An 11,607-nucleotide genomic window follows, 5' to 3' on the forward strand; every position below is an offset into this window, starting at 1 on the left:
CCTTGGAACCTTGCCGAAATGGATTCACGCACGAATCCGCACCAGAAAACCATCCGCGAAGGCACATCAATTGATACTCATCATTTCTTCTTCCTCCTCCACAGGGCATGCTCGCTGCGTCCTCTCTAATGCGCCTGAACTACACGCGACGGAGCAGAGCCACCCGAAATTGCACACGAACATTCTTGACTTTCGATCGGAAAATCGTGCCGAGGGAATTTTCCCGGAAATGTGCCTTCATTATTCGCACAACGATGACGCTGGAAGAGTAGTGGAAATACACAAAAAAACGACCAGCTTAAAGGTTTTTCGAGCACCTTGCCTCAGCCAGGAACGGGGTTGCAGGACGCGAACGCGAGAGCCATTTGCCAGAAAGTCATGAAAAGTAAATCTTCGTTTTGTTTTGCTTAACGAACCTGCAAAAATGATAAGCGTAGTTACAAGGGCGGTGCTTTAGAATAAGCAAGCGATTTTTATGGCAATTGGGCTTTTTTGTGCACTCCTGGTACCTTCGCAGGACGGAGGATAATAAAGAATGGATATGATTCGCTGATGTGAAGTGATTCTTATCGTGTTTTTGTTTCTTTGCCTTGTGGTTGTGGCGTGTAGAGTTCTTTGTTTTCTGTAATCGCCCATGGGCGGAGGGTTTTAGGGTGTTAGGGCACAGACCGGCAAACTTTCAACACTGGTGAACTTTGGCAGTGACTCATCGGAACCCTTTCAAACAGACACAATTATTGTGTTTGGCACACATTACAACGGCCTGCAGTAAATGGGAATGTTCCTTCCGATTATTTAACGTGCGTGAGTCATTAAGACTTTATGTAGAAAATCATATTGATTAGATTTTATCTTCCTTTATCACAATACAGATAGTCCCCATTATCGTCTGGTATGATAGCTGTAATATTCCATCATCTCTTATGCTCACTAAAGTATCAATGGGGATTTTCAATTTTAAATAAAATCTGCAAGAAGTACGCGTTGTGCATGATGATAGCGAGTCCCATCTTATAACCTGATTAAGAGGAGCGATTGTAGCTTATAGATAATGGATTAATAAAAACTTGTTAATGATGGAAGTAAAACATATTTTAAGCATCAGTAGTTTTTTTTATTATTTTTTGTGAAGAGTGAACCCTATCTCAACACATAAGAACTGCTTTTATTTCTCTTGTAAACCAGATTGAGTTCATGAAATAGAATGTCATAAGTATATGGGAATAGGTTATTTAGAGCCATATTTGATTATTTTAATAACGACAGCATTACTAAAAGCAAGTAAAGCCACGATCTTTAAATTTATGTAATATTAATCATGCGATTACCATCAGGACCGTCACAGGAAATTATTAAAAAAAACAGCAACGTATATTTTTGTGTGTTTCTACCGTATTTTCCAAGTACCCAAACTTTCATTCGGATCAAACGAAATGAGTAGCTACCCGATAAAAAAAACCCCAAGAAATCAATACCGGGTAGTAGGGTTTTGGGGCCGCAACTATTTTCATCCGACCATGACAACACGGTTAAAATATACCATGCAATGCCACAAAATTATTATACTTTTCAATTTATAAAACCACTTTTTAGATTCTTGGCAAAGTTTGCACATTTCAATCAGTTTTTTTTCGACATCCACTATACAGAACCAGTAAGCGACGCATAATCACTTACAGCCCTATTAAATGACTTTCGAGACGAACAACTTTGAGAGACCATTCGTTATTTCATTAGATTCATAGTGATCCATCTAAGTCAGGAGTCTGCAAAGAGTTCAGTTCGTGGGCCGCATTGCTTCAAATTTAACGTTAATTGTTAATTGAGGGCTGTTGAGGGCCGTTTGAAGGCTACCTTTAGAAGGAGTGAAATTTGAAATCTCGTTTTAATTAGAAAATACTAACTGAATGTATCAAATCTCTACAGCTTTCTTTTATGGTATCTTACTTTTCCTCTTTCAAAAGCAAAAAAATAAATTTTGATTTATTAGTCAACCAATAAAACTATATATTTAAACCGTCACAAATGCGGCCCGCGGGCAGTAGATCTAAGATCACAAACTGCATTTTAAAAAATATGGCACCAGAAAGCCCTTCCCAAGGAATGTTTATCGGATCCGACTGACCGAAAGAGGTACGATCATGTGATAATATGCATTTTTGGAGTTCTAATCACGAGAACGTCACGAAAGGTGGCATGTGAAGCTCGAGCTTCGGCATCAAGCGAACGATTTTCCAACGGACTTTCCATAATTTATTAGCAGCCGCAAGAAAATTTAGATCAATATGACGAAGACGAAGATCCTGTTTGCGGTAGGTTCGATCCATGACTCGAGGATAAATTTAGAAATCAGTGTTTTAATGGTAGTGTTGAAGACGTAGTTGATTTTTTCTCAAGGTCGTACATTTGGACCGTGACATCGGATAAAGGAAAATCACAAACTCAGACTTTATAAACTCACAAGAGATATCGTACACACACTTTATGGCTGTTTACGAGTCCTAGACTCATAACTGAGTACAGAATACAAACGTTCTCCTGCAGTCGACACGAACTGTAATGGAATGCAGCCTGCTCTTTGGGTGGTTCAGATGAAGCAGGACTTAGAGTTTGGCCGGGCTCAGGGGCTTACAAGAATGGCAAGCTATAGCCAGAGACCGAGCAACCAAAGAAATTACTAGTGGCTTGAATTGTTGACTCATATGAATCTTCTTATTCATACAGGGTTTCCCACGATTTATTGGTTGGATCTCATCAATTTTTGGTTGGTTCCCATATTTTTTTAGTGCGTTCCCACGATTTTTTGGCCGTTTCCCAGATTTTTTTGGTCCAATTGTATTGATATCCATTCGGAAAATACCAATAAATTATGGGAACGAACTAAAAATCCATGGGATACGACCAAAAATTCGTGGGAACTCACCAAAAAATCATGGGAACTGACCAAAAAATCGTGGGAAACCCTGTAACACATATAATTATTTAAAAATATTTCTTTTATTCTAGAAATTGAAAAAAAACCTGATTTTGATTAAATAAAATAAACCGTATTATTCTAAACGCTAGGTAAATTCTTATTTAGGTGTGTTGTGTAACCAGCAAAACGCGAGGATTTGCACAATCTAGGCTCATGTTTTTATAAATAAACTGCAAATAGCTTGCCTCCGAAATCCCAAACTCACTTACATCACTTTACATGGTTTACCACTTTTACATTCATTTAAAACAAATCTAACCTTTTTACAAATGTGCATTCAAGCAGTATAGCCTGGTCATTCCTTCCGATAGGTATTTATATTACATTAAATACAAACTGTGCCACTGTCCTTAAAACATTTTCCATGTTTCATGCCGAAAAACGCAAAAACCATTCTCGACCGATACACGCACACGTTCTATTTGCTCTATTCTTAAACGCAACCGTTCTCCTCAGCAAAGAAAGGCGTGCAGGAGAAATTATTTTTGTCCTACTCTCTAGCTCGCTAGTTTCAGAAGAACGAGGTCCAGTTAAAGGATAATTTATGTATCACTGGCAAACGCTCCATGTATCCATCGCTAATGCAGTGCCAATGTAGTCAAGGAAAGCACGCTCAATTCTTCACCGCTAGCCTCACATAGCACATTCTTTCCCGGGCAGCGCCGGGCGGAAATGAAAAAACCACCGCACCCCACATTCCACTTCAACCCAGAAAATGAGTCATGCGGAAAATCGATACCGGTAAATAGTTTATGCTGAGTTTAAACCGAACTGAGGTCAAATTTGATCACTGCACAGTTGGCTTCGAGAAATGTGGCGAAGAGCCGGGGTTGCGCCACGGTGCTAACTAGGAACTGTGCAAATTCATACAGCAAATGGGACGACGCGTTGAGCGGGTGTAAAGTTACACCTTAATACCATTAAGTGAGTAGCAAAGTAAGAGCACAAGTAAACATAATCCTTTTGCGAGTGCACACGGCCCTGGGCTTTCACCTCTGCGGCGAAACGGGACGCAGATGGCACTTAAGTGTTTAATAAACACCTTTTTCTGCCGGTAAAGCACACGGGCAAGGGAATAAGCATTGGCACCAGCACTTGTAGAGTATCCGACGTTCTTTGTGTTGTTTTGGATGTTGTCTATGCTTAAAGAAACTTGCAGATCTCCCCCACATCGTATCGTGAGCAAAGACTGTGGGGCTCCTCCTTCGCTCACACCGAAGACCAGAGCTCATAAAAGATGCAGAATTTAATCTTCACATCAACCTTTTGGAGGCAAAAAAGACAAAAAGAGGTGAGCCATGGAGGTGTACATTGCCAATTATGCATGTAGGAATGGTGTAGGAATTCCAAACAAAACACAAACATTACGTGAAACCCCTCATTCGATCGATTAATTAACGCATACGGCAACGGAAGACGCTTATCCTGCTGGACAAACAATGCAAGATGCGCCATTCGTATGGGGATCCTTTTGGAGAGTAAATCCGGACGGGATGGTTGTAAAAGAATCCGACTAAAAATTGTGCAATTTGGAAATCCTCCAACTTGGTTTGTAGAAGGTTTGTTTCGTGCTCTTTTCGTTCAATCAACGGAATGCAATTAAAGCTTTCTACCCTTTTCGACCTTATGCCAACATAGTTGATACTGTCAGCACCGACTGTGTTTTTGTCTTGGTAGTATAATAAAATGCCAGAAAAAATAGCTACTGTCTGCTAGTATGACATTAAACAATTTCAGCCCTGTCAGTGACACATTCATCCTAAACATAGCAGCTTAAATGTCAGCAATTCCTTTCCGAAGAAAATTATCCTTTCGAGAAACTTTGCATAATTGCACCGGGCAGACTTTTTTCCTTTCTTTGCTAATTGAACAAACAGTAAAAAAAACAAAGCTACACTACAAACACACCATCTAAATGCATGCTCCATCGCTCGAAAGTGGTACGGTTAAGTGAATAAATTATGAATTGCTAGCACGCCTAGCACTGCTCCGACGGTGCTTGCTAATTCATCCGTCCATGACGCTGAATCTGACGGTCACATCAAAATTTTGGCACACGTACAGCAAAATGGCTTCGGGAACCGACCGAGCACAGCGATCCAGCTGTGGCCATCGTTCGTTCCTTCCAGCCAACAGAGATTGATGCAATTTCTAGTAACCTACATCGGGCGGACGAACGAGCAGGATGAGTTATTGTCCTTTCCGTGTCCCCGCATCATCCCGCATGGTTGTCGAGGTCAATGTGACGTCCCCGGGTCGGTGTGATGGTGCCCAAGCGAGGAGAAGCAATAAAAGTCACTTAAATTAAAATCAAGCTGCACGGGGAGCTGTCAACGGCGATTTCGGTAACAACGACTCCGCTGAGCCGCTGAGCGTTGACATTTTCCGGTGACACATTCTGCATGTTTCGTTCGGTCGGGTGTTTATTGGAATATCTTTGGCACTTTCTCTCACTCGCTATCTTCCATCCCGCGAGGAACGATCAAGAGGGTATCCGATGTTCGTAGTAGTACAAAAAAGTTTCCTCTTTCGTGCCGTGAGTGAATAATTAATCAAACATTTCCTAACGCTTCCCAAGAACTGTACCAACCGAGCCGAACCGATTCAGCCAAGCAGTGGGCCAAACCACTATACCAGGCCGGCCGCTTTCCACATACCGTGTTGTGTGGAGGGCAGATTTACATAAAACAAAATAATCCCATCGCAAAGCTCAGTAGGGCATCAAAAAAAAAAAAAAAAAACAGAAGGACGCCAAATCCAAGCGCAAAAGCGTCGCATAAAAAAAGGGCCAGTGAGGAATTTTGTCGCGTTGCGACGATTTTTCTCACTTTTCACTTATGGGTCGACATTTCTTTTCTTCCTACTGGGAGTTCACATGCTAGTGCGCTCGAGATTTGATTTGCATTCGCCGAGGGAAAGGTCAAAAATCGATCATCGTTGCAAGAAGGACAAGAGGCAGTAGCGACTGTGAAAACAAAAAAGCAAGGAACACGAGAACGTGATTTTGAAGATTTTGGACGATATTTATCCTGCGGCTAGAGTGAAAACTTTACACAAATCCTGCCCAACGCACTGCCAGTGGGAGGTGAGTGGCGTTTTCATATTCTACCCAATAGCGTGAGAAACAAAACGAGATGGGTTAAACAAAAATCGATCGACCAACTGTATACCGGCCATACATACAAACGGAATATGACCCATACACCATATAACCCATTTTATATAACCCACATGAAAAATAACAAAGCATTTTGTCTTCAAAACCTGTTCCAAAGCTTATGGAAACACTGCAACATGTTTTTGTTACACGAGTTCACTAATGACACTCTATAAAATGATACTGGTCCCGCAAAGGGATGCATTAGCACTCAACAGATCTTACACTCGGGCCGACCGTTAGCTTCCCTTTCGGACCAATAAGATGCCCGCCCAGTATACTGTTACCAAATTTGTGCTAATTAGACCGGGCTTCCCCCGAAAACGACAGTAACAGCGACTTACTGTCAAACCCTAACGTTGAGCGCGCGGATTTCGGTTTCCCTCGTTACGCTAACGCGTCCCGCGTCAGCCGTACCGGTGTGAAGGATACCGTCCATCAAAGTTACGAAACCGCTTAGTAGGTACCATTCTCTCCTCCCCCCTCATTCACGCACTCGAAGGACGATTTTGGTGCTGAAATTTCACCAGAATTTACCATTACCATAGCATCCCTCCTACCCATTCAATCGGTTCTCCGCGGCGTAGACACTCTCGGTGAAAACTTCTTCCAACCTGCATTTGGGTGTGTATGTTTTTTTTTCTCTCTCCTTCGGAATCTGCCAAAAACGTTCACTGAACTTTAAGCACCACGCCATGATAGGAGGATTCATTGAATACAGCGGGCTTCGGCATCGAGGTTAGAGGCCAACCGGAATGTCGATTAGCTCGATGAGTGATTTTCATATTATTTTAATGAGGTCCAAAGCATGGCAACGTACGGAGGAAAGACAAATCGATCGCAAGCGATTCGTCGGAAAGTATGTTCAAGGGATACTCCAAGAAAGTTATCCGTGTTTGCGGGAAAATATCTATTAAAAATCAATCAAAACAATGACAAGAGCTACATAAAAGGAATTCAGGTATGTGCAGCAGAATTTCACATGAGTTTCAATTAACGTTGAAACATAGGTAAGTAAGGAATCGAAATGACACCAAATTTAATATAAGTCATGAATGTTCGAAGAACATACAAGAAATTAATTGTTTCATCTCGTTCGTATGAGATCTTACCCAATGGTTTATTGCATAAGAATCTACATTGTTTATCTTAAAATTAACAACACTTCTTCTCAATTGGCAAACAAAGGTAGCCGGTGCTAAAACTTGTATGAGATGCTTTTAATTTAAAACTGCAAAAAAAAAATCTTTTTCTATACCTCAATGTATACTTTATATAATTTATATTTATTGTGCAAAAAGACATGCCTTTAAAGTAATGGTGGGAACTCAGAATCGGACCTATCCGATTCCGATTCCGTGTTCGGAATCAATTCCGGAGCCGATTCTGATGCTAAAATCGATTCAGATTCTGGAGTCGATTCCGGAGCCGATTCCAGAGTTGATTCCGAGTCGATGCCAGGATCGGAATCGGCTTCGGAATCAGAATCATCTCCGGAATCGGAATCGACCTGGAAATCGCAATTTGCCTCGGTAACGAAATCAGGATTGATTCCACAAATGGAATTAGCTCCGGAATGAGAAATAGTTCTTGAATTGAAATAAGAAGTTTCAAAAGCGAAATCAGTCCGGGAATCGCCAATGAGAATGGATCGTTTACAAATAAATTTTGATTCTTTGCGGCTATCAATACGTAGCATCATTGGACCCAAACGTTTATTCCTATGAAGATGCCGAAACCGACTCCGTTTCGAAGCCAATTCTGATTCCGGAGCCAATTCTGGCACCGATTCCGATTCTGGAGCTGATTCAGGATCCGGAACCGATTCCGATTCCGGATCCTGATGCCATTTCCGATTTCGGAGCCGATTCCGGAACCAAGTCTGGAACCAAGTCCGGAACTAATTCCGGAGCCGACCTTGAAACCAATTCCGGAGCCGACCTTGAAACCAATTCCGGAGCCGATTCCGAAATCGATTCCAGAAACTGATTCCAGACCTACTATCCGGAATCGATTCCAGAAAACTTCGGGGCTAGCCGGAATCTATTCCGACGAAATCTTCATTTTTCCCATCACTTCGGTGAAGTGAGATTGAGTACACTCGGTGAATTACTATTTAGCCAAATTATGTATCCATATTGGGGCGGTCCCGCGGTACAGTCGTCAACTCGTACGACTTAACAACTTGCCCGTCATGGGTTCAAGCCTAGAATGGACCGTCCCCCCGTAGCAAGGATTGATCATCCGGCTGCGTGGTAATGAATTAAGTCTCGAAAGCCTGTATAGGCCGGGCATGTCCGATTAGGACGTTACGCCAAATAGAAGAAGAAGATGTATCCATATTAATTTCATAATGTGCACGAATGGGTATAAAATATTTGATGAATTTGTGAGGCACGAATGGGTATAAAATATTTGATGAATTTATTGAGTCTTTTAGTGAGTTTTTCTTTTAAATACGTTATTATCCTAAATTATTATTTTTATCTATTTTCTTTGCGTATATAACCTTCTTTGGTGAAATAAAGCGAAACCAAACGAATATTTCTATTTCATATTGAAATAAAAATCCAAAAAAATACTGAAATAACTAGTTTTTGCCAATAATAAATCATAAAAAACTCACCAATATATCCTCCATGTTGTATAAACGAGCTCGAGATCCTTGCTGGATAAGTTTGCTTCACCAAACAAAATAAAACAATCACGCCCCACTAACTAACATTACACTCTACACTCTGTGTAAGCGTGAACTTATAGCTTACAATACTACTATCGCACACACACACACCCACAATGTAGTAAATAAATTCAACAATTATGTTCGCACGACACAGATGATCGATTCGCACAGCAGCAAAGACCGGAAAAGTACTCGAAGCGATAACCTTGTGGGTGATTAATCAAAGTGACTACGAACGCCCGGTGGCAGGATCCTGAAGGACCCTGAAGGGAATCGATTGGTATGAAGCCACAGTAAAGAAACTAAAAAAACACACACAGACTAACACACACACCCGTACAGCAGAAACCCCACAGGCACTATACACACGTTCCACTCCTAGCTTTACTGGATTCACGGTTTAACGAACAAAACGGTATAAAATACGACCGGTAACTGTTCACCGAACATTTATAGCTCACAAGTTTCGATGGCCGCTAGGAGCTACAGCTACACTACGTACCGGGCGCGAATACCTTTGTACCGCCGTGGAAACCGATCGGCTTTTAATTAGGGAAATTAATTTCCTCCAAGTTTCACTCGTAACGTCACTCGCCATTTGCAACCGTTGTTCGCACAACAAACCGCCAGCAATATAATGACTTGCTGCATTTGTGCCCCGAAGGAGGCAAAGCATGGATATTTTCTCGTGTTTTTTTTGCCCCCACATACACTACAATCCACAAGGCAAGTTGAAAAAGAAACACAAAACCATTTGAAACACCGTGAAACGCTCTGGCGGCTTGTTTACCAACCAATCCACGCCGAAGGATGTTGTCGACTAAACGTAAACGGAAAATTTGATGGCCAGCAGCGACAGCACCAGCCTACTACGAATAAGCGCTCTTACTACTGAAACTACGGCGGCTAAACCGATCCTGTTTCGGCGAATTTTAAGGACTTTCTCTCACTCTCACCTTCTCTGTGCGATGAGTTTTTAGCTCTCTAATAACAAAGCATGTACAGGGTTAGTGAATAACTGGGCATATGAGGCAACATCGTTTAATAACTGAATGATTTATGATATTTATATAATTATTTTTATCTAGCCCTGAATTATTAATAAACACTAATAGCTCTTTCTAATTTAATGCCCAAATAAGTCTTATACCTGACTTTTTAAATAAAAAGAATAATAAAAAAACTAGATTAGTATGCAGGTCAATGCGCCAGTTGTGGGATGAAAATTATGGTTCGTCAAACCTATGCAGAATGGAGCTTATCTTGCAATGAAGCTAGTTACAGAGCTTTTGCAGAAGTCTTGATTTAAAATAAATCTGAATTTGAATATTATTGACGATATTTTGAGGGTGTCCGGAATATGAATCAAAATATTGTTGCAGTTTCATTATGTTTTGAAATTTATCGAGTAAAATTATTAAAAATCTTTATTTTTTATTATCTCTCTTTTGAACTGTAGAAGGTTTGCTTAGGTGAAGTGAGTTATGTGAGGGTTTGACTGATTAAAATTGAATCAGTAAAAAAAAATATTAAATGCCAAAAATGGCTAAGTGTCCGTAATTCGAAGCTATACGGTATACGAACAATTTTGTATTTAATAATGTCGAGAGGATATTTGTATTGCACTATGATTATCGTCATTGAAAAAATGATCGATTGGTTTAGTGTTTTCTTTAATATTTTCCACATATCCACACATAATAAATACATATCCGTTATCGAATATCATTGGAACCGTTCGTTCGCGTACTCATTTTCATTAATTATTCTGATGTACTAGATGGTTTATGAATAATTCCTAACTGAATAACCCTGCATTCTCAGTGTATTCTCCGTTGCATTGCTCCGAGAAACTTGTTCTCTTTCTCTTTCTCTGTCTTTTGCTTTACTCAAAATATGTTGAAAAATTCGCTCGAAAGACAGAACCGTAAGTCCTTAAACTGTTGTTTTATCACGTCAACCGTTTGTTTGCGGCACATTGTTTCGAGAGTGACAAGAATTAGGCAATAAAGATCAAAGACCCTCGGAGAGGAATTTGGCTGTAGGTTTCCGCGCGGGAAAATGTAACTGCTGAAACATGGGTTTGATCATACCGTCATACACTCCTGCTGCAAATAAATATTTTATTTCTATTTCTTATTTGAAAATGACTTTTTTAAATCAATGTTAGTGTTCACTATAAACCCAGGACCCGATATCCTTTTTATGTTTGAATGCACCATCCGCACCCTCGTATTAGAAAATGAAGTTTAAACACATTTGTAAACAACACATGCGACCACAGCGTGTGCAAATAAACTCCTTCTTCCTAAGCATACATCCACACCACAACAACATTAAAGGACACCGGCGTGGAAGAACAAACCGCCGAGTGGGGAGTAATGGATTAGAATGGTACTAATACGGCTATAGCGCCAAGGACACTAGCCGTTGTGGTACAAGGGCAAACAAAGCAGGATTCGTGGTTTGAGGGCTGTATGTGTGCGTGAGTTTTGCTTTGTTTGTACATGTTAGTTCGTTGTTGCTACAATTATGATGAAGCTGTATCAGCACGGGCTAGATGTTAGATGCTTGATAGTTTTGGTCTTATTCTTGTGTTGCAATTAGTGGTGGGACCTCGAAGTCAGATCCACCCGATTCCGATTCCGTATTCGGAATCAATTCTGGTGCCGATTATAACGCTAAAGTCCATTCCGATTCGGGAGTCTATTTCGGAGATGATTTCGCAGCCATTTCTTTAGTTTTTCCACTATCAGAATCGGCTCCGGAATCGGAATCGACCTGGGAATC

General features: G+C 40.8%; 1 protein-coding gene across 1 annotated transcript in view; it reads right to left on the reverse strand.

Annotated features, from left to right (window-relative positions):
* Positions 1–9,705, reverse strand: part of LOC1274821 (mucin-5AC) — a 77,038-nt gene extending 67,333 nt beyond the window's left edge. The window contains exon 1 of the mRNA XM_061651251.1: positions 8,761–9,705. The gene's annotated coding sequence lies outside the window, so the exon portion shown is untranslated. The remainder of the gene's footprint in view (positions 1–8,760) is intronic.
* Positions 9,706–11,607: the final 1,902 nt, after the last annotated feature.

The sequence above is a fragment of the Anopheles gambiae genome, chromosome 2 (assembly GCF_943734735.2).
Source record: "Anopheles gambiae chromosome 2, idAnoGambNW_F1_1, whole genome shotgun sequence".
NCBI lineage: Eukaryota > Metazoa > Arthropoda > Insecta > Diptera > Culicidae > Anopheles > Anopheles gambiae.